At 38.3% G+C, this 27,728-nt stretch overlaps 1 protein-coding gene across 8 annotated transcripts in view; it reads right to left on the reverse strand.

The window, feature by feature from the left end:
* STK33 (serine/threonine kinase 33) overlaps positions 1-27,728 on the reverse strand; it is a 98,878-nt gene that overhangs the window by 61,495 nt on the left and 9,655 nt on the right. For 2 of the 8 annotated variants that reach the window (XM_048854318.2, XM_048854317.2), the window contains exon 2: positions 20,345-20,421. The exons of the other annotated variants lie outside the window; for them this stretch is intronic. The gene's annotated coding sequence lies outside the window, so the exon portion shown is untranslated. The remainder of the gene's footprint in view (positions 1-20,344; positions 20,422-27,728) is intronic. 8 annotated transcript variants of the gene reach the window in all.

Raw genomic sequence — 27,728 nt, forward strand, 5'->3', positions numbered from 1 at the left:
GAGCAGCATGTCTGGCAGCTGCACTGCCTGGCCAGAGCTAGACATGCTGCTGCTCTACGCTGGAGGAATGTGCAGACCGCCGCCCAGAGCGCTGCCCGTGTGGCGGCGTGGCTGCAGGGGAGGGGGAACAGCAGGGGAGAGGCCGGGGGCTAGACTCCCCAGCCTGGAGCTCAGGGGCCGGGCAGGACAGTCCTACAGGCCGGATGTGGCCCGCAGGCCGTAGTTTGCCCACCTCTGATCTAGACAAAAGAGCAGCACAGAGAACTGACTGTCTCTTCTGGGCAGAGCTAATTGTTTTTAGAGATATCAAGCAGATGAGCTACTAACTTCTCTTGGTGAGAGAGAGAAACTTTTGAGCTTACACAGAGCTTTTCTTCAGGTCTGGAAAACACACTCAGAGGGTAGGTCTACTCTGCAATTAGACACCCACGGCTGGCCTGTGCCAGCCGACTTGGGCTCATGAGGCTTGGGCTTAGGGGCTGTTTAACTGCAGTGTAGATTTTCGAGCTTGGGCTGCAGCCCGAGCTCTGGAACTCTTCCATTTCACAGGGTCCTAGAGCTCAGGCTCCAGCCAAAGCCCGAATATCTACACTGCAATTAAACAGCTCTTTAGCCTGAGTCAGCTGGCACAGACCAGCAGCTGGTTTTTAACTGCAGTGTAGACATACCCAGAGCATCACAGCTAAATACAAGGTGGAACAGACATCTCTATATCTGACCTATTGGTTCTCATCCTCAAAGTAAACCTGCACAACACTTTCAAAAGACAAGCCTGGGATCTTAAATTCATAATTTTGCTAGACCCTAAAAATCAGGGACTGAATAGACACTGGATTTATGGCTTACTACAACAATCTGTAACCACTAACAACCCCCTACAGCTGACTTCCCTCCCTTTCTTTCCCCCCTGACTGGAAGAGTGTTAACGGGACACTTTGCCTTGAATGGTCCCTTGAACTATGTGTTAGCTGCTTATGCTAAACTATCTGTTCTACCTTGTATTTAGCTGTGACACTCGGAGTACGTTTCCCAGACCTGAAGAAGAGCTCTGTTTCAGTTCGAAAGCTTGTCTCTCACCAACAGAAGTTGGTCTAATAAAAGATATGACATCACTCACCTTGTCTCTCTAATATCTTGGGACCAACACAGCTACAACCACACTGCATACACTAATAGTTTTTATGTGGTCACTGTTAAGTGCCTAAAAATTAAGGAGATTAGATAGAACTGAAGGAAAAGTTTATAACAATGCAAATCTGGAATGGTTATTCATTAAAAGCTTGTTACAGTGTTTTAGTAGAAGGTACTTTAAATATAAAAAAGCACCTAAAAGCAGTTATTCTTTATCCCTCTTTTGTTGTTGTTTTTGCTTTGTTTTACATCTCTGTTTTTCATACATACTCTAAAGATGGATTCAAAATTAACAAGATCAACTTTTTAACAAAACTATTAGAAAATACAACTACTTTATATTTTTGTACAATAGTACCTTTTATTCAACAATCTCAAAAAAATGAAGGGGGAGATTTTCAAAGGCACAAATGTGAAATTGTTCCCAGTCACTGCTTATCAGTCAGTGAATAATCTTTTTTTTCTGGCCATATTTTCACAAGTGATCTCTACATTTATCCCAGAAATTTCATCAATGCATTTTTTCAATCTGCAAAATTCCAACAATTCACTTACCATGTGCAAGTTTGAGTTTTGCATAGACAAATCATTGTGGGCAAAATACTAGAGCGACTTTCAAAAATGTCCCTTTGATCCCAATTCTGCCTTGTAATCCACACACAGACTGCTGAGCCTAAGTGGTTCAAAATGCAGAATGGAGGCTTAATGTTAATCGCTGCAGACCTGATCTAAAGCCCACTGAAGTAAAGGGAAACACATTGATTTAAGGGGGCTTTGGATCCTGCCTTCAAGCTGTTCACATAATACTAAATTTACAGTTGCTTTGTCAGGAAAAACAAATAAGACTTATACCAGTCAATTTATAGCCTATGGATTTCTACATTGTTCTTGTAAAAAATAAAAATAGAGAGTTTATTTCCTCCTGTTATAAACAAGTAACATCAGAAAACATGCATAAGCAAATAACTCAGAAAAGTACATAATGAACTTTTATCAGATAATCTTAGGGATAGCTTTAAAAACCAAACTGTCAAACCTCACCAGGCAGAAATGGATTGAAAAGGCAGGGAAAGAAGAATAAAAAAAGAAAACGGATACATGGAAAAAGTGAGCAAGAGACAAACTATGTAAACAGGTTATTTTTCCTTATCTGTGAGTTATATTTAAAAATGTACCCCAAAATGTTCATAAATTAAGGCCGTTCTTCCATGTCGGGATTCTGTTTCCCAAATCAAACCACTCACACTTCTTTTTTCAGTATGTCACCAGAATTCTTCACTAGAATTACAGTCCTGCTATGTACAGTGAAGCTATGATGTTCCTATATTATAAATTACAGCAATATTCATAAATGTAATGCAGTAAGATTTTCTTTTATTTGTCATTTGCATGTATCAGGATACAGTAGTGTATGATATATTTAACTGGAATACCAAATAACTACTATATTTCAGAACATATCTATTTATTTAGCAAAGTACTTTTATTTAGTGAACATTATAGTTCGGTAATTGTATTCTATATCTGGACAAAATTGAAGAATATTTTGCAGATTACACACATTCTGCAGATTTGGGAAAGCATTTGACATTGGCAAGCATTGTAATACCAACAATAAGAGAGGGAAAGACATTTCAGGGACAGCACCAAGTTAACAGCATATTTTAATAGTTCTCATCTCAGTCAATTAAAAAATAATAATTTACAGGATGAAAGTTTTTGGCTGGTTAATACTTTGGAGTACCTAACTGTTTTCAAAAACAAATTTCCTATACTGGAGAAAAAAAATCTACATTACACAGACATGGTACAGTCCTCTGATACAGGTAACAATTAGGGTGATATTATTAATCAACTCTGCTATGAATTAGTTAACACAAAATTACTGAATCTATGGATTGTAAAAACCCACCCCAGAATAACTACAAATGCAAAACTTTCATTGACCGCAATATGAATTACTGCACCCCAAGTTTCAATACAATTTATTCTTGTGTCGTCACTTATAAAAACATATTCTAGAACACTTCCAATTAGTCTACATATTCAAATACATGTAAAATATGTTGGTATCTGATTCAAACTGACTCTAAATTCAGCACTACAGCTAATGAATAATCAGGAATTCTAGTAACAAAGTCCAAGAAACTACAAGCAACTAAGATTGGTTATGATGCAATGAAAAATCAACTACTGTGTGCATTTAGCACAGTAGTGACCTTGAGTCCTCTATACCAAAATGTTGGTAGATACATGACAATTTTAACCACTACCCACAGAGGAATGCTATTTCTATAAGTGATTTTCATTAAAAGATGTGAAAATTCACCAATAAATTTCTTTGTTTGGTGGCTTCCTAAAAATCTTACAATAGAACCATAAAAACAATGAAACTAGATTCTGATTTCATTTACATTAATATAAACCTAGAGTAACTCCACTGAAGATAATAGAATTACTCTGGATTTACATCAACCTCACCAAGATTAAGATCTGGCCTAATATGATTAAAATTAGTAGAGCATAGAGCGCATCATTTGCTGATACCCTTGCCCAGGAAAAGGCAAGAAGCCTCAGGCATGCTATTGCTCGATTACACAATTTCATCAACAGGTTGAAGGGTTTAAAAGGTAGTTGAGAAGTGTGGAGGATTTCATTTTTCACAGGCAAAGGATCTTTTTCCTCAATTAAAAGGACACCATCATGTCATTTCTTCAAAGTTAAAAAAGTTTTGTCCTTTGTTTCTAAGAAGCTTGACAATAACATTTTCGCCCTGTATTTCCCCCCAAAAGTATTTTCCTTTTTAACTGGGGTTAAAAAATAGTTGAATAGGTATTTTTGTTTAAGAATAAAGTACAGTACCTTATCATGCAAAAATATCCACAGAAACCAGCAACATTGATAATACCATCACAGGTCTAGTAACAGTGTTAATAGGTTCTGCTAAGGCAACTGACAGAAGACAAAATATTGTTTTAGTGCATCCCATAGAAACAGTGTCAATGATTTTATTTAAATTTCTCAGTGATAATAAGCCAAATAACATGGTGCTCACTCTGATTTTAGTAAAGTTGTGACTGAGTAAAGAGTAATGGACTTATTACAGAAGTAGAGCAGTGGCTATATATTGAGATTAGGTCTTGTTTTTGCACTTCAGATAGGGTTTCAACCTCTTTGTTTTGCATGAGGAATACAGTATATTTACAGCACATAATCTGCGTGTAAAGACTGTATTTTCAAGGAAATATGTAATTTAGTTTATAAGTTAAAATTAATTGAAAATGAGACCTCTAAGATAACTTTCTCAGTTGTCTCACCTTTTGTAGAATTCCTTTTCCTAACTAATGAGTGATTCATTACTATTCATACTTTCCATATAGTTAAAACTCATTGCTAACGAGCGATTTATGCACATTTGTAGAAATTAGGATGCAGTTAAAATTGTTAATAATAGTTTCTTTCCCATTATATTCACTGTTTTCCCTTACTCAAAAAGGCCACCATTTCCCATAACTTACATTGGCACTGACGTGACCTAGTAAGACTGAATCTACTCATATGCTCAGTAAAGATTTTACTGAGGGAGAAGGGTAGTATGCCCTTAATAAAGATGGTACTGTCTCCCATTCTTATGATAGACCTAAAGTCATTAGCTGCTCTCAGGAAACATAGCCACGATTCCATTAAAACCTCCCCTCCTCAAAGTAGAACCACTAACCCAGGAACCTATCCTTGCAACAAAGCCCGTTGCCAACTGTGTCCACATATTGTTCAGGGGACACCATCATAGGGCCTAATCACATCAGCCACACTATCAGAGACCTATTCACCTGCACATCTACCAAGGTGATATATGCCATCATGTGCCAACAATGCCCCTCTGCCATGTACATTGGCCAAACTGGACAGTCTCTATGTAAAAGAATAAATGGACACAAATCAGACGTCAAGAATTATAACATTCAAAAACCAGTCGGAGAACACTTCAATCTCTCTGGTCACTTGATTACAGACCTAAAAGTGGCAATTCTTCAACAAAAAAACTTCAAAAACAGACTCCAACAAGAGACTGCTGAATTGGAATTAATTTGCAAACTGTATACAATTAACTTAGGCTTGAATAAAGACTGGGAGTGGATGGGTCATTACATAAAGTAAAACTATTTCCCCATGTTTATTCCCTCCCCCCGCTGTTCCTCAGACGTTCTTGTCAACTGCTAGAAATGGCCCACCCTGATTATCACTACAAAAGGTATTTTTCCCCACCCCGCTCTCCTGCTGGTAATAGCTCACCTTACCTGATCACTCTCGTTATAGTATGTATGGTAACACCCATTGTTTCATGTTCTCTGTGTATATTAATCTCCCCACTGTATTTTCCACTGAAGGCATCTGATGAAGTGATCTGTAGCTCACAAAAGCTTATGCTCAAATAAATTTGTTAGTCTCTAAGGTGCCACAAGTCCTCCTTTTCTTTTTGCGGATACAGACTAACACGGCTGCTACTCTGAAACCATATAAAGTCGTCTCCTATTTCCCATTGTCTTCAGTAGAACTTATGCATACCTCAATCTTCTTACCTGCTGATATTCAGCACAAGCAAACAATACACGACAATTGACCAAAATTTGGAACAACCAGGGTGGATACAAATAGATGATTTAAAAAAAAATTTAAAAATCAGATTTTTGTATTTAAATAGGATTTTTTTTTTGATAAAATGCTTTTTGAGGAAAAAACCTATCTAAAGATAAAGAAACATTATAGCTCAAAGATATCTCACCATGGAATAGGGATTATAAATTCTAATTCTATAGTATGAGACAATATATTCATGTAATGTTTAAGAAGAGTTTCGTAAATAAATTCCAATAGTTCATGGATTAGGGACCCAATCTCATGCGGTTCCAGGGGCTTCTGTGTAGATTATTTAGGTTAATCTTTCTGTCTACCCAATGGGAATCAGTGCTCAGTCTAGAAGGTGCTTAATTCTGCAGTTTTCAAACTGTGGATTTGTCTCTCCAGAGATAACATGCTTGTTAACAGCAAAAATGTTTTAAAATAAATATATAGAGGTGAGAAATAACAGACCTCAACCCTGTTGTCCCTCCGCAAATTTGTGTACACAGAGTCAATCCCTTACCTCTCTAAAAGTGCAAAGTTTCAAAAAGTTCAATGAATAGAAGATTGTTGGGGGCAGAATAGATCTGGACAAGGAGAAGTCTGGAGATAAATATGAGAAGGGAGGGGCAGGCAGCAGAAACAAAAGTAAAAATGCATGAGCAGCACATTCCAGAAGTCTTGAGGTCTTTCTGAGTGTAGCTTTCATTGATTTGAGATCTACCATACGATTCTCTCACTAGAAGGAAAAACCTATAATGGCAGCAGGCCACAAAAGACACCCAGTTTGGGAATATTTTAATGAAGTTCCTCTACCAGAGGGTAAGACAGGCATGAGTGCAAAATGCAAACAGTGCAACAAAGAAATGAAAGGCCTGGTTGCCCAAATGAAATAACATCATGAGAAGTGTTCCTTCTCAGGAGGAAGCTACACTGAAGATGATGAAAGGAACGTGTCTCAACATGCAGGATCTTCAGGTTGGTAAACTTTTTTATTTCACACTTCTTTCTTAAGGACTGCCTGTTTTCCTTCTGGACTATTCTTGAATTCTCATGTTTGAGCAAAAAATATAGTTGTTACTCTATAGATGTTACTATCATCTGAGATGCAGTTGAGATAAAAAATAAACAGCTGAAACAGGCAGATTTTCCTTTTACAATCTCACCTTTTAAGTAGTATTGAGTATCAGTGAATTCAATGAGTAATACTAAATGAGCAGTATGGTAATAATTAAATAACTGCATTGACTTATTTTGTTTAGGAGAATCCATCCCCAACGTACAGGGTTCTGAAGACTATCCACCTTCAAGATCATCATTGCCATATAGTTTCAGAGTTATCTGCCAATGACAGTGTTTCAGTCACATCATGTACATCACATAGTCACAGTATATCACCCGTAGCAAAAAGAAAATAGAAATCTCCATCATCCAGAAACAACCATAGATAAGTTTGTGATAAAATCCAGCAGATTACAAAAAGAGGTAACTGATGAAAAAATAGCCCTGTTTGTTTATGCAACAAACTCTCCTTTCCGCATAACTGAGAACCCACACTTCATTAACATGGTTCACTCATTAAGACCAGGATACAGTCCACCCAACAGAACAGATGTTGCAGGCAAATTGCTGGATAAAGTGTATGAAAGAGAAATTGAGCAGTGTGCAAAAGGTCTAGAGGGTGAAATTGTTAACCTGAGTCTTGATGGGTGGAGCAATGTCTACAATGATCCTGTTGTATGTGCTTGTGTGACAACAGAAGGGAATGTCTTCCTTACAGAAACAATTGATACATCAGGAAATACACACACAGCAGAATACTTACAAGAAGTAGCAGTAAAAGCTATAACAAACTGTGGGGAAAAAATTCAAATGTCTAGTACGCAGCTTGGTCACAGACAAGGCTGCAAATGTATCCAAGATGAGAAGAAATTATCTAGAAGAGAGTCCCAAGCTAATAACATACGGTTGCAGTGCTCATTTGATGCACCTCCTAGCCAGAGACTTCAGTGTTCCAGAAATAAGGGCTAATGTTCCTGAAATTGCAAAATACTTCCGTAACAACCGCTTTGCAGCAACTGCTCTGAAAAAAGTGGGAGGAACCAAGCTAACTCTCCCACAAGACTGGGATGGAACTCAGTAGTGGACTATTTTGAGCACTATATCAAGAACTGGCCTAATCTGATGATAGTTTGTGAACAAAATCGTGAAAAAATGGATGGCACTGTCACAGCCAAAGTTCTCAACATTGGGATGAAGAGAAATGCTGAACACATGCTGAGTACCCGGAAGCCCATTTCTGAAGCCTTGAACAAAATGCAGGGAAATAGCTGTTTTATTGCTGACGCTATTGAAATTTGGAAGGAACTGAGTGAGATCTTAAAAAGAGAAATATGCAATGACAGAGTTAAATTTCAAGCATTAAAAAAAAAAACGAATGGGACAAGCACTATCTCCAGCTCATTTTCTTGCAAATATTCTCCATACTCGGTACCAGGGTCAAACCTTAACTGCTGAAGAAGAGGAGTTGGCTATGACATGGACATCCAGCAACCATCCCTCCATAATGCCAACTACAATAAAGTTCATAGCTAAGGGTGAACCACTCAAGAAACATATGTTTGCTGATGATGTTTTAAAGAAAGTCAGACCAGTGAACTGGTGGAAGTCACTTAAGCTCTTGGATTCAGAGACTGTTGAAGTGATAATCTCACTTTTAACAGCAGTAGCTTCTTCTGCCAGTGTAGAAAGAATATTTTCTTCCTTTGAACTAATTCATTCCAAATTGACAAATCATTTGGGACCTGAAGAAGCAGGAGCGCTTGTTTTTCTTTTCCAGATTATGAACAAACAGGAAAATGAAGGTGAAGACGACTTCTGAGTTAGCTGCAGATGCCAATATTTTAAGTTTCTCACGTTGACCTGGCTGAAATAGTCGATTTAATTTTTGTTTTTAATATTTCATTTAACTAGTTAAAAACAATTTTAACAAAAACAAACATGATTTAAAAAAACTTGAATGTTTAACTAAATTCAAAAATTCATATGCTTGTTTTGTTATAATATTATATGTTTGCTGTTGAAGAAAAAAATCCAGAATACATAACGTTGTTGTTTTAGTTACATAAAACAATTTAAAAGTCTCTCTGGTGATGTTCTCCTCCTAATACAGCATGGCAACAAAATCCTCCAAATATTAATGATTAATCTGTTGAATTGGAGATAGTTCACCTCCTAATGACTTCATAAATATCTGCTTCAATTACCTTTGGTAAATGAAATAACCAAACAATCATTCATTTTCTGATATACCTGTAACACGAATCTGAAAAGTTTTCAAAATAAATCACTTTACAAATGTATAGTGTAGGTTTCATTTTTAGAAGGTACACATCTATCTCTGAGTGGTGAAGAATATGTATTAAGGTTATAACAACCCACAAGAATGCATTTAGAAATCCATGATTAAATAGAGTCTTCCTGACTAGTGATTTAAATCATGATTTAAATCAATTTGATTTAAATCAAATCCACCCTGGGAACAACTGGATTTTATTTTTTGTTGCACCATAATTAACAAATTATAATGGCTCTTAACTAAAAAAAGTATGTCATTCAGGATAGTCTCAGTATGTAAATCAAAGAAACTAGTTTTGTTTTGTTCGTGTTGTTTTAAAGGGAAAACTAGGGAAACAAAAATTCTATCAAGTGTGATCACTGGGACATATGTGGATTCAGCAGGGTATGAATCTACCACATGAACTACAGGAGTAATTTATCTACTGTGTGGAGCAAATACTAGAAGGGGCCATGACACGCACTTAGCCAGTTGCTTACACCAATTTTTGTTAAACTGCAATAGAATGTTGGGGATACGGATTCCTCCTTTTTGTTCCTGACTCCTGGAATGCAAGTGCAATTAAGCAGTTAGAGTAGTAGTTACAGATAGTATAGACAAGCTCATAGATCGCTCTGAAATGCTGTGTGGCTAAACTTAGTCTGCCAAACTAGACATGTGAATTTTATTCCCAATTTCCGCAGAAGTGAATATGTACAACTTCTCAACCAACTTACTTCCTAAGGTTAGGTATGAAGCCTTGATCCATAATATGGGTGACATAGAGTATGTAATGAGTAAACAATAATGAGTGAAAGAGGTGTGATTTCAAGTCATGGTTCCCTGACTCCTAGCTCCCCTAAGCTAAAGGCTATTTTGATAGAGATCTCTGTCGCTGTCATAAATATAAAGGGAAGGATAACCACCTTTCTGAATACAGAACTATAAAATCCCTCCTGGCCAGAGGCAAAACCCTTTCACTTGTAAAGGGTTAAGAAGCTAAGATAACCTCACTGGCACCTGACCAAAATGACCAATGAGGAGACAAGATACTTTCAAAGCGGGGGGGGGGGGGAGCGGGGGAACAAAGGGTCTGTCTGTCTGTGTGATGCTTTTGCCGGGAACAGATCAGGAATGCTCTTCAGAACTCCTGTAAAAAGTTAGTAAGTAATCTAGCTAGAAATGTGTTAGATTTCCTTTTGTTCGACGGCTGGTAAAATAGGCTGTGCTGAATGGAATGTATATTCCTGTTTTTGTGTCTTTTTGTAACTTAAGGTTTTGCCTAGAGGGATTCTCTATGTTTTGAATCTGATTACCCTGATTTTTACAGAGGTGATTCTTTTACTTTTTCTTTCATTAAAATTCTTCTTTTAGGAACCTGATCACTTTTTCCATCGTTCTTAAGATCCAAGGGTTTGCGTCTGTGTTCACCTGTACAAATTGGTGAGAATTTTTATCAAGCCTTTCCCAGGAAAGGGAGTGTAGGGCTTGGGGGGATATTTTGGGGGGAAGACGTCTCCAAGTGGGCTCTTTCCCTGTTCTTTGTTTAACACGCTTGGTGGTGGCAGCATAGGATCCAAGGACAAGGCAAAGTTTGTACCTTGTCGAAGTTTTTAACCTAAGCTGGTAAGAATAAGCTTAGGGGGTCTTTCATGCAGGTCCCCACATCTGTACGCTAGAGTTTAGAGTGGGGAAGGAATCTTGACAGTCTCTCTCATGAATTCGAGCTCAGCCACGAGGAGCAAGTCCTGTACCGCCACTGAGCCAGGTGAAGTGGCTGGTGGCACACACAGAACATTCACTGTTTCCCACTCCGACTAAACAGGTTGTGATCTTGAGACCAGGCTCTAGGCTAAGAGAAGAGCTGAAGGTCCCAGGGCCGTTTCTGGTACCAAGCCTGAGAACCCGATCTTATTTTGTCACAATATTTTAAATAAACTTTTACATTCATATACAACAAAATTACTTCAGACATAACCTTGCTCCCAAGCCCAGAACCTTTGGAGGTCATTCTTCACACCAAGCTTTCTTTTCCCTCTATCTCTCTTGACATGAAACCTTCACTAAAGCGTTGCTAGAAATTGTCCTTTCCTTAACTCTGCCTATGAGGAAAACCTTACTCACATTCTAATATTTTCATATTTTGACTATTGCAATTCCCTTTTCTCTGATCTTCCTAAATCCTAACTCTCTAAATTTCAAAGGTCTAGGATGCTGTGGCCTGATAATACTCTCGCTCCAGGCAATTAGACAAGACCACTGACAACTGTGTTCACAACTTCCTAGCCAGCTCTGAATTCAATTCAAAATTTCCCCCTTGTTTTCAAATCTTTATATCAAGTTGTTCAACCTGACTTCCCGATCTTACATACATTCATTACACTTGTCCAGCATTAGTTTCCTCTGTCTTTTCTCAAATGTGAGAGAACTGCTGAGAAAAAGTCAGTATTTCCCGTGTTGAGCCCACATTATTTTGGCTCTTTGAACCCTGTTCTCTCTGACCATTCCCCTCTTCAATAATGTTTTATTATGGACTATGTATTAAAGCTATTTTAATAGACGTATTATTTACTGAATTGGCTTAATGTTGCCCTGTACAGTAGTATCAGAATTGTGATGAGTACAGTGTTTGTATGGCGGTGGGAGGGTGCGGGGGGATCTGATTATCCTAGTCCACTTGATGGGCTACCTGTTAAGAATATTTAAAAATGAGTTATTACCAAAAGCACCTGAAATGTATATTTTTTTCATCAGTGTTACTTAAACAGCTATACTTTTGATTTTTGAATGTGTTTAAAAAAGAAAGCCTAACAAATTTAAACATGTATTTTCCTATGATAATATTTTATAGTTCAGTTATAATTATAATACCTAAAAAAAAAGTTTACAATCAAAATGTTTACCACAAAAACACAAAAGCAGGTGCCAATATCGTAACATATACATAGTCGTGAAAATTCCAATTATTACAGTTATTTTAATGTTCTAGAGAACAGAAGAACGAACACCTACTAACTTGTATAATGAAGAGTTAATCAACTGTCAAAACAAGCAAGATGATGCTCACAGAGATGTTTATTAAAAGTTATTTAAAATATGTAGTTCACTAAATTCAAATTATATACACACAAGATGAATTCAAGATATGTAATATGCACTTTCCCATTCTCACAGTTTGAAAGATATGCTAATTTTACTGTTTTTTTCCAGAAAAGAGCCAAAGTATTTCCATAAATTTCACTATCTCACCCATGAGGCCTATGTTAGAAGAATTTTTGCAACTCAACAGTGAAGGAAATTGTGCTATTATATATAGGATTTAAGGGATTGTGGACTCTATCTTCCTGCTCTTTTGCTTTCTTTATTTCCGTCTTCTTGAAATGTGGCTTCAAAGCCCATGAAAGGTATTAACAGTTCTAAAATGTACAGCAATATTTTTTTTGCAAACAGCTAAATATTTAATATCATCAAACAGAAAGAAACATTTTTTACTAAACTTAACAAAATTACAATATTTTGCTAAAACTGATATTTGGCATGTTTTTTAATAATATTCTTACCTGATTTACTCACTTTTGATTGCCCTCATAAGATAAACAACTGCCATATCAAATTGCCCCATTAACTGGGGACGTACAGACAGTGAATAGCAAGTGTTTTATTACATCTTTCTTTGGTAGTTAAAGTTATTGTTAGCAAAATTTAGCAAAACAGTGAGTCAAAACAGAAAGTGCCCTACTATTAAGGCACAGACAGAAAGGGCTGTTTTTTCCCCAGATATGTCTAAGGTCTGTGGCTACTTTCATGCATCTCCATCTGGCCACACCTCCAGTTTGGGTGTGCACATGGTCTAGGCACTCATCCCAAAGAAAATTCTAAAGCAACCCTCTAATGCTTAAAAATCAGAGCATAAACTTGTATCTATGAAGAGAAATTTATTATGACAACATTAAAACAGTATCAGACAAGAACATCAAACTTTTAGGCAACCAACCAACACATTAGAAAAAATCAGTGAAGCATATTAAAAAACACACAAGCACATACTCCCAAGGGAATGGGCAAGAAAACAGAATGGTTATAACATGGAAGACTGCTATTGTTTGGCAGCCAAGGATAACAGCCTGGACAAGTGAAATTTAATTACTTACTGCCTGTTGGTTAAGCAGCTGACTAGTGCTTAAAAATCCTGGGTGCACTGATTAACCAGAATGTCTTAACCTCAGGCTGAGACTAAACACTGGCTTCCTGCCTCATTATTGCAAACTCACATCCTAAGGTTTGACATTACAATAGTCATGGAATTTATTTTGTGTTTAACAAAAATCATACAAGCCTGTCAAAAAGATATTCTGTCCTCCGCATCTAGTGTTCCATCTTCAACTGTTAGGGATATTTGCGAATATCAGTCCCAGATGAGCCATATGCCATGGTAGGCAATCTCATTATACCATCCAATCCATACATTTATCAAGCTCAGTCATGAAACAAACTAAATTTTTTGCCCCCAGTACTCCCCTTGGAAGGCCGTTCCAGAACTTCATTCTTCTGATAAAATTAGACAAAGGTTTCTAACTAAGCCTAAACTAATTGATGGCCAGTTTATGTCCATTTGTTCTTGTGCCAACATTGGCCCTTCACTTAAATAACTCCTCTCCCTCCCTTATTTGTAGAGAGCAATCATATCTCCTCTTAGCCTTTGTTTGCTTAGGCTAAACAAGCAAAGTCTCCTCCTTAAGTTTCCTCTCGTAAGGTAGGTTCTCCATTCCTCTCATCATCCTAGTAGCCCTTCTCTGCACCTGTTCCAGTTTGAAGTCATCTTTCTTAAACATGAGAGACCAGAACATCACACATATTTCAGATGAGTATTACCATTACCTGTGCCTTTTATCATAGTGATAATACTTCCATATCTTTACTGGAAATACCTACCTGATGCATCCTAGGATTGCATTACTCTTTTCCATGGCTGCATCCCATTGGCACCTCACAGTCATCCTGTGATCGCCAAAACACTCAGGTCTTTCTCCTCCTCTGTCTCTTCCAAGTGATATATCCACAGTTTATAGTAACATTTGTGTTTGTCCCTAAGTACATGACCTTTCATTTTGACTAGTAAATTTCATCCTTTTTCGATTATTCCAGTTTTCAAGGTCATTCAGATCTTCTTGTATGATATTCTGGGCCTTCTCTATATTAGCAATTACCTCCCAACTTTGTGTCTTCTGCAATTTTGATTAGCACATTCCCATTTTTTTTGTGCCAAAGTCATTAATGACACTGTTAAATAAGATTGGCCCCAAGACTGATCCCTGAGGAACTCCACTAGTAACTTCCCTCCAGCCTGACAGTTCACTGTGCAGCATGAGCCATTGTACTTTCTCTCTGTATCAGTTCCTTACCCACCTTTTGATTTTTGTATTAATCCCCATCATCTCCAATTTAACTAATTTGCTATGTGGAGCTGCATCAAATGTCTTACTGAAATCCAGGTAGATTACAACTACAGCATTTCCTTTGTCTAGAAAATTGGTTATCTTCTCAGAGAAAGAGATCAGGTTGGCCTAGCACAATCTAACTTTTGTCAAACCATTTTGTATTTTACCCCAGTTACCATTTACATCTTTCAAAATTTCTTCTAAAAGATTGCATACAACTGAGTTCAAACAAAAGGGCCTGTAATTTCCCAGATCACTTTCCTCCCCTTTCTTAAATATAGGTACTATATTTGCAATCCTTCAGTCATAGGTTCACAGATTCATTAAAATATTCTTGCTATTCAGCCTGCAATTTCATGTGCCAGTTCCTTTAATATTTTTGGATGGAGATAATCCAGGACCCCCAGTTTGGTCCATTAAGCTGTTTGAGTTTGAATTCCACTTTCAATGTGGTACCTTCTATTTCCATATCCTTGTTCTCATTAGCTACCTGCCTCTGTCCCCAAGCTCCTCATTACTCTTATTAAAAACTGGGGAAAAGTAACATGTTGCACCATGCCTAGAATGTCCTTAATCTCCACCTCATCCTCACTTCTTCTTCCCTTGTTTTCTTTTTATACATATGGCTAAAGAACTTTTACTATTTTAATTTCCTTTGTAAGGTACAACTCTGCTTGGCTTTTTGCAGTTCTCACTTTTTCCTTACACGCTCTGACCCATCCCTTCTTCCATTCCTTTTAGGCTTTCTTCTTTCTCTGGATAACCTGCTTGACATGCTTGCTAATCCAATTTGGTCTGCAACCCTTCCCTACAATTTCTTTCCCTTTGCTTGGGATACAGCTTCAGATAGTTTACGCAACTTTGTAATTCCAAGCCTCCTTCACATTCAGGTCCTTGAATTCCTCAGTCCAATCCACTTCCCTAACTAATTCCCTTGATTTTTGCTCTTTTGGAATCAAGGACCATAGCTGCAGACCTATTTTTCTTTATCCTTCCGTTCAATTTAAACTGAATTAATTCACTATCACTCAGTCTCAAACCAAAATTGTTGTTGACAACCAGTTCTTCTGTGAGGTCCTCACTGCTTACTAGTATTAAATCTAAAATGATATCACCTCTTGTTGGTTCAGTGACTATTTGGTGAAGAAATCCGTCAGGTATCACAACCAGGACTAACTGGTCCCTATCATTATTAGTAGTACTTGTCCTCCAATCTATATCTGGGAACTTAAAGTCTCCCCTAATCATACAATTCCCAGTAGTATTTATTTCACTAAAAATACTGGAGAGGTCTCTATCAATATCCAAATCGGATCCTGGGGGGTCTGTAATAGACCCCAAGCACTATCCCTGTGGAGCCTCTGTTACCTTTCTTCCCCAAAGTGATTTTGATGCAAACAGATCTCTGTTTCAAGCACTTCAAGCAGAAACCTCAGCAATCTTAAATCTGTCTCTCCCTGGACATAATAAGCTTTGAATGACTTTTCAGAGTACAGGTTTCAGAGGAACAGCCGTGTTAGTCTGTATTCGCAAAAAGAAAAGGAGTACGTGTGGCACCTTAGAGACTAACCAATTTATTTGAGCATAAGCTTTCGTGAGCTACAGCTCACTTCATCAGATGTTTACCGTGGAAACTGCAGCAGACTTTATATACACACAGAGAATATGAAACAATACCTCCTCCCACCCCACTGTCCTGCTGGTAATAGCTTATCTAAAGTGATCAACAGGTGGGCCATTTCCAGCACAAATCCAGGTTTTCTCACCCTCCACCCCCCCACACAAATTCACTCTCCTGCTGGTGCTAGCCCATCCAAAGTGACAACTCTTTACATAATCAAGTCGGGCTATTTCCTGCATAGATCCAGGTTTTCTCACATCCCCCCCACCCCCATACACACACAAACTCACTCTCCTGCTGTTTAAACTTGGAGAGTGGTCAGTTTAGATGAGCTATTACCAGCAGGAGAGTGAGTTTGTGTGTGTATGGGGGTGGGGGGGATGTGAGAAAACCTGGATCTATGCAGGAAATAGCCCGACTTGATTATGTAAAGAGTTGTCACTTTGGATGGGCTAGCACCAGCAGGAGAGTGAATTTGTGTGGGGGGGTGGAGGGTGAGAAAACCTGGATTTGTGCTGGAAATGGCCCACCTGTTGATCACTTTAGATAAGCTATTACCAGCAGGACAGTGGGGTGGGAGGAGGTATTGTTTCATATTCTCTGTGTGTATATAAAGTCTGCTGCAGTTTCCACGGTAAACATCTGATGAAGTGAGCTGTAGCTCACGAAAGCTCATGCTCAAATAAATTGGTTAGTCTCTAAGGTGCCACACGTACTCCTTTTCTTTTTTCAGAGTACATTTCCCATATCTTTTAACTTCTGAGCAGGGTCTAGAGAGGTAGTAAGCATAAAATACCGAGCTTCAATAGTAAAGCCAAATACCAAACACAGTCACATATGCCTTCAAAAACAGATATACGCAACTGAACATTTTAAATCAAGAAATAAGGTGTAACTATAATTTATTAAATGTTTTAAATATGTGCAAGGACCTTAGAACCAAAGACCAACATGTACAGTGGACTATACAAGTGAAGACAGCACGCTTAATGATTATGCAAATCCAAATACAATGAAAGCCACATTCTTAAATTGTGGCTCTCAGATACCAGACGTTCACACAACTTCTGATATAGTCAAAGGAGATTACATGCAAGGGTAGAACTGGGCACAAGGTTCCTATAGCAATGTTATCCCTGCCACTTTGGACATAATCAGTGCAACAATATAAGTCGTGAACAATCACTCAGGACAGTAATTATTAGATGTTGTGAACAGGGTGTTTATACTCTGTATCAGGCAAACAGGTTAAACCCCTTCATGGTGCAGAAATGTGGAAATTAGTCTTTAAAAAGACTTTCTGAGCTGCCAGACCTGAAGAGAGCAGCTGGCAGCAGTGGCTGGTTAGGCTGTTGAGAGGTGGAACAGACAGCTAAGTCTCCTTGCCTCCTAAGTCAGGCAACTCATACAAAGAAAACAGATAGGGTGGATAAGAGAAGATGCTTTCTGCCTAACCCAGAAGACTCCTGAATGAAGACCCAGCTCAGGGAAAGGAGAAAATGGGGAAATTATTTCCATCACTTAAATTAAGGATTTTACTGATACCCAAAGACTAATCACATTAAGAACTGGATTAGTGGTTTGTGGCATTATGTGATTTGTGGCACTACATCTAGGTGGAAAGAAGCTACCCTGTGCTAGTTTTGTTTTATTTGGAGCTGTGGCTAAAGGATGCAGCCCCACGACTGTTTCATTTTCCTTTGGCTGAGGCTGTAATTTGATTTTAACTCACCATTTTTTTAGGTAACTGACCTAAAGAGCCCACAACCCTTGCCTTCAGGATGGCTGATGGTCCAGTTACAGATGTATATAGTATATTTAATATTGCATATAGAATCCCAGGCATCATTACAGTCAAAGAAACAAGCAATCCACCTATGCTAAGACTAGCATCTGAAAAGAATTTCAGATTTTGGGTTTCAAATCCAATTAAACCTAGGGGGAAAAAAAACAATTGTATATTCACTCATACACTTTGATTAAAAAAAAAAAACTCTTCGATACCAACTGCCAGCCCTGCAAGCTCAACCTGGGATCCTAAAGTCAGACTGGGTTCTTTCTGGTTAATTCATTACCACTAGTAATGGGGCAAGAATTTTCTAGAATGAAAAGGCACTGCTCATTGACTGGGTTATCAGAAGATTTTCAAATTGTGTTGTGAATTATCTATGCATGTCAGTATTAGAAGACTGGCTGGCTAGTTAACATATTATTCATACCTGAACAGCAAAGGGGCACCAGAGCATAAGCAGGAGATGAAAGACAAACATAAGGAGAACCATTAGAAAACTGGCTTCTCCATTTTGAGCACCTGTATAAGGTTAGGGGTTGACTGGGAAGGCACCATTACTTGAAGAAGAGTCTATGTCATAATAAATAAAGCCTTTAGAGTTAATAGGACGAGTGCAGAAAAAGTATACAACCTCCTTCATGAAAATTAAATAGAAGTCTATTCCATGAAGCATTCAAACTGCAGTGGCCATACCCTGCTCTGTCAAATGTTGTGTTCTTGTGCAAACTATTTTTCTTTGTGCATTTAGACTATAAACTCACCAAGAACCTAATACCTTTTTGGCACTTGCCTACTATTATATGGTACTGTGCAAATTTACAGTGTCATATACTACTTATTATTTTCATTGAGTAAGTTAAAAGAATTATAAAAAATTGCATAGAATTTACAGAAAAAAAAATCAAGGGATGTTATTCTTGGTCTCTTTCTTTTAAAATTCAGGGTAGAGTGTGATGGTGGTAGACCAGGTGCCAGCTCATGCCAAGATCCCAGGCCTCACTGAACACTTACAAATGCATAGCTGGCAACCAGTCTTGTTTACCTGTGTGTTAGCATTACCAAAATAAATATTAGCTGTAAAGTTGAAAACAATGTGTATAGTGTTTTACAAATTGTTTGCAGGATGCTGCATGTATTGTTCTCACTCAACTATACCCCCTGTTATAAAGTAAGAGCAAACATTTGCATTGTATATACCCCTGAAACTAAGTAACCCACCAAAAGCAGCCTTGTGTAATGCAAATACTGAACTGTAACAGGAAAATGCTAATTCCTGAGAATGGAAAGCAAATGGTCATGGCCTGTGAGACCAAAGTCTCAAAGTGCATTCCTCTCTCCCCTCCCTGAAGGGACTATCAGCTTTGTTTTATGAAAAGAAGCTATGCATATAGATGTAGGGAAAAACTCTTTATCTCTTTGCTGTTTGAACTGTCACAGGACCGGAGTCACTAAACTGAAGCAAGAGATTCCCCCAGGATTATCCCTGGGTCTGCCCTGAAATACTTTTTGAATGGACAGATCACTACAACTTTGTCACTCTTAGGATTTAAATTGCAATATATTTGTGTTATATGCTTGCTTGCTTTAACCTGTAAATTACTCTTATATCTCTTTCCTAGTTAATAAACCTTTAGTTAGTTTATTACAGAATTGGCTACAGGTGTTGTCTTTGGTATGAGATCTAGGATACTAATTGATCTGGGGTACGCGACTGGACTTGTGGGACTGGAAGCACCCTGAATATTGCATGATTTTTGGTGTAAGTGACCATTTATCACTAAGTCCAGCTTGCCTGGTATATCAGTTTGTTTACCTAGGTCACACAGCGAAGCAAATATTTGTTTGAAGATGGAATATTAAATTGCAGGAAAGAGCAAATTCCCATCTACACATGCCGGTGAACTTTGGAGTCTCAAAAACTGGGACTTCTCTACCTCCCCAAGGATTATCTTCCTCCCTCAAAGGCAAGTTAATCAAAGTTCTCATCATTCCTTTGAAAAGCTACATAGTGTCAAATATGAATGAAGGTATATTGTTGAAATGTTTATGTCAGGGTTCCTTCCCCACTCTGAACTTCAGGATACAGATGTGGGGACCCGCATGAAAGACCCCCTAAACTTATTCTTACCAGCTTAGGTTAAAAACTTCGCCTTGTCTTTGAACAGTATGCTGCCACCACCAAGCGTTTTAAACAAAGAACAGTGAAAAAGACCACTTGGAGGCGTCTTCCCGCAAAATATCCCCCTAAGTCCTACACCCCCTTTCCTGGGGAAGGCTTGATAATAATCTTCACCAATTTGTACAGGTGTACACAGACCCAAACCCTTGGATCTTAAGAACAATGAAAAATCAATCAGGTTCATAAAAGAATTTTCTTTTAAGTAAAGAAAAGGTAAAAGACTCACCTCTGTAAAATCAGGATGGAAAATACTTCATAGGGTATTCAGATTCAAAACACAGAGGATCCCCCTCTGGGCAAAACCTTAAAGTTACAGAAAACAGGAATAACACAGGGAAAATTCAAATAAAACAAAAGATAAACTAATCCGCCTTGCCTGGCTTACCTATACTGGTTGCAATATTGGAGACTTGGATTAGGATGGGTTGGAGAAGATGGATTTCTGTCTGGCCTCTCTCAGTCCCAAGAGAGAACAAACACTTAAACAAAGAGCACAAACAAAAGCCTTCCCCTCTCCCCAACATTTGAAAGTATCTTGTTCCCTTATTGGTCCTTTGGGTCAGGTGCCAGCCAGGTTAGCTGAGCTTCTTAACCCTTTACAGGTAACAGGATGTTGCCTCTGGCCAAGAGGGATTTTACAGCACTGTATACAGAAAGGTGGTTACCCTTCCCTTTATATTTATGACAGTTTATCTATACAATTACTGTTTTTAAAATCATGTTTACAACAAAGGTAAGAAGACGCTCCCCTCAGTGAAAGCACAAAAAGACTCAAGATAATGCAGGTCAGAACCTGGCACAAAAGCTAAAAAACAAAGTAAGCATATACTAAAAAAGAGTTTATCACAGGTTGAGTCAGATAAATTCGAAAGCCCTGTATTTATGGACCAGCATGCCATTTTCCTAAACAACAGACCTCAAATGAATCAATTCCCAAGAACCAATGGCAGAACAAAGAGACAAGGGATTCATGATGTGTTCAGGCAAGTTGGACACAATAAGCGTATCTCACATTTTATATGAAGCCTTTCATCCCAAAGTGCTTTAACAAACTATACAAAGAGTTGAAGCAATAGAAACTGTTTAAACACTAAACACCACACAATAGTTTAGGACAGGAACTGAAAGCCAATTTCTAACTGAAACTGCCAGGGAAATTTTGTTGAATTACATTTTACATACCAAGTTGGAATTTGGCCAAGACACCCCGGTTCCCATCCCTGCTCTTATACATATTCCCATGTGATCTATAACAAGTCATGACAACCTCAGTTTAATACCTCATCCAAAAGACAGCAGCACTGTGTTTAATAGTGACTCAGAGAAAAGAACAACCCCTTACTGTGAATTGCCAACATCACTTCCTGCAGCACCATGCTTTTTCCTTCATAAAGGAAGGAAGAATGATCTTTTGGTTACCACTCAAGATTGGAAGTCAAGAGATCTGGGTGTAAATCACAACTCTCGCGAACACTTGCTATGAGACTCAGAGCCGGATTTAGGGGCAGCCGACTTCAGGCAGCCATGTGGGCTGACGGCCTTGGGGGACGCCAGGTTCGGAGTGCTGTTCGGAGTACTGCAAAGGATATTCATCCTGTTTTCAGCATCAGCTACCGGGTGGAAGATCCTCACAGACAATGTTACAAATCTGGCTGTGAAGCCATTAAGTGACACTCACTGGAAGAGCTTCACTGACAGCGTAAGGTCAGTTAGGTACCAAGCAACTGAGGATTACGACATCCTGATTGAACTGTTGCAGTTGAGTAAAGCTGAAGCCAGATACCAACACAAGACACAAAGCCTGGCAAACCAGATCACTGATTTCAAATTTATGGTCTCCGTTGTCGATTGGCACGTATCCCTTTCCAAGTAAATGTTATAAGCAAGGCATTACAATGGACCAGTCAATGGACATTACAAGGCATCAGTCAATGGACATCACTACCATACTACTTTGATGAGAAGCTGCCTTGATTTCATGGTGGCCTACAGAGACAACAGATTTGAACATGCCATCACTGCTGCCAAAGAAATGGCAGAAAACTTAGAAGTTGAGCCTCTTTTCAAGGAAACTCATATTCATCAGAAGAAAAGAGTTTGGTTATGAGAGAAGAGCTCAGGTGATGAGAAGCTTGGAAGAAAAATTCAAGAGGGAAGTTTTTTTGCTCGCTCATTGATACTGCTCAAGTGTCCATCGAAGAAAGGTTTGGACAAATGAAGCACCACAAAAAGACCTGGTATTTTTGTATGACCTTAGTAAACTGCTGGCAGACAGGGATACACTCTTGAATGATTGCATAGACCTTTGCTGGGTGCTAACACATGGGGAATGTTCAAATGTCAATGATAAGACCTCTGTGTCGAATTGGACAGCATCTGTCAATACGGGAAGCACTCTCCATTCCAAGTTCTCCAATTCATTCATTCATGATATAGAGCTGAAGGACAGTCTTCCTAACATGTGGACAGCTTTGAGGATTCTACTCACACTGCCAGTCACAGTCACGGTCACGAGTGGCGAGCACAACTTTTTTAAGCACAGGCTCATTAAAACATATCTTTGATTGACGATGGCCAATGAAAAACAGACCCTGCTTGCTATTTTATGGCTTGAAAATGCCTTTGGCCAGTCTTTGGATCTCTCTGATGATGTGCTTCAGTTTGCGAGGGCAACAGCGAGAAAAGCAAACTTTTGAACTAAAAGACAATGGTTAACATTCTGAGGCTGTCACCTACTGTAACACTATTTAGTATTGGCCCACCCAATGTTGGTGCACAGTTCAATTATTATTCAAATACTGATCTGGCCCAACTCTACCGAACTTGTGAGATTTGATGGGATCACACCATAAGATAGCGTTGCTGCACGTTACAAACAAGGTACCTATTTAGGGAAAAAACATGCATTTCTCCACTCCCACCCTACATTACATCTTGTGGCTCCCAATGTTTTTGGAAATTCTGGATGCAGATGCAAACCTGAAGAAGAGGGTTAGAAACTAGTAACAATGTCTTCAATCTGTGAACCTAAAAGTTCGTAAGCTCAAAGTCACATTACTCAATAAACATTTGTGAGAGTTAGCAACACTGTAACTGTCACACTCACATTGGGATAGGGGACATGGGGAGTTCAAAAGTCAGAAGGCAGACCATAAAAACTCAGTATCGTGATTTGGGGGCCAATATAAAGATTTTTGAAGATCTGACTCACAATTTTTGGAGTTCGCAATATTGGTGTCATTTCACTTTGACTCCATCCCATCTAGGAGTTGGATGCTAAGGCTGCAGTTATTCCCATGGAGCATCTCTGCTACTGTTCTATTCCCTTGGGTAAACAGCATGTGAGGGAAGAGGGAGAGGTTGGCACCCACATTTGTGAGTCACTCCAGACAGCTTGACAGGTTTTTCCATGAAATTCCCCTTGCATGGATCTCCACTGCCTGGCTGTGTTTCTCAGCAAGTGAAAGAAACTGATAACCCCATATTCTCCCAACACATGCTATTCCAAATTTGCTGTGACCACTTTGTTCTATTTTAAATAAATAAATAAATAAATGGCTCTGAGACTTAAGGGATATTCCCGAACTCCAGGTTTAGGACATGCAAGTAGAATCCATGCCTTTATCTGAAAGCCCTGGTGTGTTTAACTTAGAGCACAACTCTGTGTTGGCCAATATTTTCTAAACATATTCATATTATCTGTTTTATAAAAGTCAGACAACTGCAATTTAACACAGAAAAGCAAAAGCTTAAGGATTTTGGTGCCAAAATTATGTGGTGAGCAGGGGGCACAGAAGAAATTACATTTAATGATTTTGGTCATTCATAGAGCATATGAGCCCAGAAAGGCTCAACTGCAGTTATTATATATAGATACAGCATCCAAAAAGCTGTGTGTAAAATAAAACTGAAATGCAACTATAAGTGCTTACGATGAAAACAACATAAAACTTAACAAGCAGCCAACAATACCAACTAAATTATCTCCCACAAGGTGGCATCTTTGTTCCACATTTTCTTTCTATAATAGCATGGAAGGAATTGACTTATTATTTATAAAAAATACTGTCTCTCCTCAAACAAAAATTGTTCCTGGAGGTCACTTTACAAAGACATAAATCAGAGTTTATATTCAGCAATTAGCAATTATCTCTAATCTAAAAATCACACATTTATTGATTCCACATTTCAGAAATGAACCAATTTGCAAGTTACGGCTTTAACCTCAAAATTTCTCCAATTCTATTTAACTACTAAATGTGAAAAGGCAAAGTGCTTTCTAAGTGGCTGAAGAAATAAGCTCTTTGGATATTCTATCATTAAAAACCTACACGTTTGTGTAAGATTTACTTTAAAAATAATTTATTTAGATTTTAAATCCAAGAAATGCCAGGCTTGAGGTTACATTTTGAAAAAATAGAGCACTAATTAATACAAGAAAAATAATTTCTGCAAGTAGCCAAGTCTCATACCAATAAAAACACTTACCTAATTCACTATTTACAGATTTGCATTGTTAAATCTGGGTAGGTGCATACTCTTTAGGTGTGTTCATATTATACTGAGAGTATACTACTCTAAAACTGAATGACTTAATGTGGATATGTTCTCTTTTCCAAGAACGAGCTGAGTAAAACCCATTTGTGATACTTTTATAGTAAAGAAGACTCTTACACTGCTTTTATGTGGGTATTTTCCTCTCAACATTTAGAAAAGTCAAGTCATAGTCGAATTTGGAATTCTGAACTTTTAGTTATTCACAGAAATGTACTAGTTGCCCCCAAATGTAGATGCCAGGGAGGAAATCTAATACTTGCCTTATGTCAGAAATTAAACATTAACAGATATTGAGTTTAAGAAATTCCCAGATTTGTTTCTGGAAAAGGACTGGGTAGAAAATAGTGGAAAAAACTCAGGATGGTGGGCTTAACATAAATTCACATTTGACATGCATGTTGGACTGCATGCCTTTTCCTTGTTTCTGATACAGATACTTGATGGTCTTGAATTACTTCAGTACATTTCAGTGGATTTTCACTCCTCCTATAATAAAACTTCACTCTCCTACAACCTGGCTTTTCTGCATTGACTCCGTAGAACGGAGGTTCTCAAACTGTGGTCCGTGAGTTCCATTCAGGTTGTCCACGGATAGTTCCCTCTAAGGTGTGTGCCTGGGCGGCTGCACACAAGAGAATGAAGGGCCACCCACCTAATTAGTGGAGCCGCGCAGGCGTGGCTCCACTAATTAGTTGCCTGGACCCTGGAGAAGATGCACATGTACAGTGAGGTGGTGGCCTTGGGGAGAATATGGGGTAGGTGGGAGGGGGCAGTGGGGTAAGAAGAGGGGGTGGGGGAATTTGGGACATGCAGGTCTGCGACGGCTAGAGAAAGAGGCGACTTTCCCCAGCTCCAGGGCTGTGGCTGCCAGGGAGAGACGGCCCTCCTTCCCAGCTCCAGGTTGGGGGCTGCCACAGCGGTGGAAGAGACCCCCCTCCTTCCCAGCCCCAGGCTGGGGGCTGCCGCAGCAGAGGAGAGAGGGCACATCTATCACATTAGAAAGGTAAAACTACTGATATGAAAATATGAGCTGTGCGCTTTTATTTGTAGAACAAAAAGTTATTTATTATTAAGGTTTTTTTTTAATATGGTGCTTTTATCCAAAGTGCTTTACAATAGTTAGCAAACAGTACAAACAACATTTGGAAAGATCATTATGTGGTCCGTCGAGACCCTCAGCAATTTTCAAGTGGTCCATGGAAAAAAAAAAGTTTGAGAACCACTGCCATAGAATACAGCAAGGAATTTTCTGAATTTCTGGAAACTTTGTCTGAGTTCTAAAATCTTTTTAAAATGGCCTGTTTACTATCTGGAAGATACATATTTTTTGGATTCCTATGATTCACATATCATTTACACTCCTTTGTATTAAGCACAAAGGTCAAGCAATCTGCTTCTCTAGTGTAAAATATACAAAACCTTTATCCACCAACATTAGTTATACAGTACATAATGAAAGCTAACCCAGAACATGATCTTCAGTTCACAGCTTGACAAAAGGACACTGCATGAAAAAAGGAACTGCACCAGCAGCAATGCAAAAAGGACTTATGAATAAATAAACAGGAGTGTCAAATGAGCAAACCAGAGCAATTCTTGACACAGGATATCAAAAACATTAGCTCTAGGGTTTGAAGGAAGTTCTTTCACAAACCTCGTGTCTTCAGTTACTTTCTAGGTCATTTTAGCTGGAAGCATACCTTCATTTTACATCACGTAGCTTTCTCCTTCCTCGCACCATCGATTTTCTCAAGTTGAATATATTAAGGCAAATGTGAATTATTTCTCACCAAACAGTGGTGAGCATATTTCAAAACTTCTCATCTACCAGGAATACATTCCAGGCTAGAGGCAAAGCATTTGCAGCATAACAGTTTGTTTGTATAGTCTCCAGTTCAGCACAAGAATGAGTAGTTTTGGGTAACTAGCAGCTTTACCTTGTACTGAAGTTAGGTTTCTTCTTCATATCACAAAAGTATCCTGAGGTTGCCACGTAATGCATTATCCAGATGCATAAAGTGGCACAAACAGCAGATTCTCCTTGCACGTCAAACATTGCAGTTCCTGAAGTGTCAGCTGGAGCAAACTCTGAAAACAGTTCCTTTGAAGACGCATGCTTTTATTATGATAAATACAGTGAAAATTATATTTGGAATAAGAAAATCTATATTGTTACATTATTAACAAAAGCATGATTAAGTTCCCCAGCCATATCAGAAATCACAAGCACATGCATTATTTACTGGACTTCTTTAGAATTCCACGCAGAAAATGCACCGGTTTAAACGGTAGAGAGTATATGTATAAATTTGAACACACTAGGGGTTCGATTTTCACAAATTTTGAGCACCCACAATGCCAACTAAAGTCAACAGAAGTTGTGGTTTCTCTCTGAACAACAGACTCACTGTAAAAATATTGATTAATGAGATCTTTTGAGGTCAAAAGAAGGCACCAACGGTGACAGAGATTACTTACCCAGATTGCTAATGTCAGAGTTATTTTACAAAATTACAGACCAGGTATTACAGCTATGATTTCCTCATAGTAAGCACCTGTAGACCAGAAAATCTATCTCTGGTAATTCATTTTTATAATATTTTTAAAGTATTTCAATTCTAGGAGATCATGTAGTAAGTTGCACTGAGAAATGTGCCTTTTCCTGACAAATGTACTGATTGTGAGACCATCAAGAATAAATAAATAAATAAATAAGTAAGTTTATTAAACAGATTTTCATCACATCTCTACTTAAAATCTGAGTCCTAGAGCATATACTGCATGCAAATCTCTGTTCCTTTGGGAAACGATCTGTTACTTAATGACAACTACAGATATAGGATTTTGCATATTTCCTATACCAAGTCTCACATAAAAAGTAGATTTTGAAATGTTACATACAGTATTTAGAAGTGCATCCTACCTACTTGCAAGGCAATACGTTTAATATGCCAAGAGAGAAGAGCCCATATCTTGATATATATATATTCTAGTATGGGCAAGTATGCTGTTATTGTCATTTTTCTCCTCTGTTTAACTTTGTTATACCATAT

Source organism: Caretta caretta, chromosome 6 (genome assembly GCF_965140235.1).
Source record: "Caretta caretta isolate rCarCar2 chromosome 6, rCarCar1.hap1, whole genome shotgun sequence".
NCBI lineage: Eukaryota > Metazoa > Chordata > Testudines > Cheloniidae > Caretta > Caretta caretta.